Below are 2,352 nucleotides of genomic sequence, written 5' to 3' on the forward strand. Positions count from 1 at the left end.
TTGTAAGGGATGGCCGGCCAACATGGCCAAGCCCAAGCCCATGGAAATTATCCATGTGGTAATTAAATATAAGGACCATTTAATTGTCATGAAACATTAGAAGTTTCAAGACAAAACTAGAAGGAGAGAAAACAAGAAACAAGAGCAAAAAAGAAGGAGAATTTCGGCCAAGCAAGGAGAGAAAGGAAAAAATTTTAGGCCACCAATTCTTGACTCAAAAATTATAATTTTCTAGTATTCTCACTAATTTAAGGGCCCTCTTCAACGTGGTATAATGTTTAAGGAAAGAAAGTGCTTGTGTTGGCAAGTGGAAATTTCTTGAGAAAGGTAAGATTTTACTCCTTTTGTCTTGAAAGAAATATATATATATATATATATATATGTGTGTGTGTGTGTGTGTGTGTGTGTGTGTTGTAGAATGAGGAAAGGAATGTAGAGTATGAAAAATTGTGTGTTATAGGCATATGTGTGTATGGCCGAAAATTGTGTGGATGAAGAAGGATGGTAAAAAATTTATTTGTTATGTTAATTGTGTTGTTGTGGCCTTGTGATGGAAATGGAAGAATAATGGTTCAAGTTGGTATAAAAATTTATAGAAAAATGGTTATGGGAAATTATGTGATTTTAATATAGTTTTGTGTAATTATGGGAGCGAAGTTCTAAATGTGGATTATTATGTTAGTTGATGGATTTGGAAGGATACTAATCCGTATTGGCATGAAAGATTGGTTATTAAGTTGGAATGGGAGTTATTGCACAATGTAGAAAAGAGGAACATTTATGTTAGAATGTATTTTTGTTGTGATTCTTGATGTTGTTGGTGTTGCTTTGGGTGTTGTGTTGATGAATTTGGCCGAGTTGAATTCTCGGGGATGTTGTATTTATAGGGGAGGTGCTGCCGAAATTTCAGTAGACAAATACTAAATCAAAATTGGAACTTTAAGCCTTATGAATAGTAATTGGTAAATGTGACCATTTGTAGGTTTTTGACGAAACGGGATTTGAGCTTTGGCGATCGAAAAAGGCAAGAAAGGTATGTAAAGCTCCACCTTTTCTTCTCTTGGCATGTCCTAGACGTGTTAGGTTTGAATTTGGACCCCGGGGATGACTCTACTCTTCGGAATCCACGATTAAATTTCTCCCTTTTTCATTCAGTGGAATTGAATCGATTATGTTGCTAATGATTAGAAAAGTTGTCTAAACACGTAGAACTTGAGCAAATAGGACTCGATTACTTTAAAACTTTCATAAGGGATATTAGGAAGTGTAAAATACGTAAAATTATGTACGCCACCTCATTTGACCCGAGGTGGGTCCACCATTCCCGAATCCCTTCCTATTGTTCTACTTGACTTACTTCTATACGATAATTAAAGGAAACTCTTGGTTACCGTTCCGACTACTAAATGGTGGTATTCTAACCACTCCAAGTTTGTTATGAATTGTACGCCCTCTTTGACATAAGATCTCCGCTACGAACATTCCGGTATAAGCATTTTGATATAAGTTTTTTGACCTAAGTAGTTTGATGTAAATGTTCCGACATAAGCATTCGCACATAAGTATTCTGGTATGAATATTTTGATATGAATCATCTGATACGAGTATTTGATACAAGTATTCCGGTATAAGTATTCTGACAAAAATATGTGATGTGAGAGATCCGCTATGAATACTCTGATAATACGTTCGATCATTTCATTGAGTCTTGATTATGTGCATCAGTTTCTCACTACTCTGCTCGTGCATGTGCTATGATCTCTTTCACCGAGTCCCGGGCCGGGTATGTTATCGTGCACTTTCTACTGCATTATTCACCGAGTCCCTCACTAGAGGGCCGGGTACGGTATGTATATGTATATCTGATGAGGATGTGGTGATGTGTTGATGTGATGACGGGCTACGGCGGCCAGGAGGGCATCTGATGATTCCATTCACCGAGTCCCTCACTAGAGGGCCGGGTACGGTATTTATATATAAATATATATGTGTGCATGCATATGGTGTGATTTGCTTATATTACCGAGTCCCGTAATGGGCCGGGTACGGTTTGTGATATTGGTATATAATTATATATGTTCATGCATATGATTATGATGTACTTATACCACCGAGACCCCTATTGGGCCGAGTACGTTCTATACCTATTATGTTCATACTCACATTTTCGATTTCTGTTCTGGCTTGTTTACTACACTCCCTGCTTTACATACTCGGTACATATTCCGTACTGACCCCCTTTCTTCGGGGGCTGCGTTTTCATGCCGCGCAGGTACAGACGACAGGTTTGCTGATCCGCCCGCTTAGGACTTTATTCCGCTATTTTGGAGCGCTCTTTTATCCGGAGCCTAC

The sequence above is a fragment of the Lycium barbarum genome, chromosome 10, assembly GCF_019175385.1.
Source record: "Lycium barbarum isolate Lr01 chromosome 10, ASM1917538v2, whole genome shotgun sequence".
Taxonomy (NCBI): Eukaryota; Viridiplantae; Streptophyta; class Magnoliopsida; order Solanales; family Solanaceae; genus Lycium; species Lycium barbarum.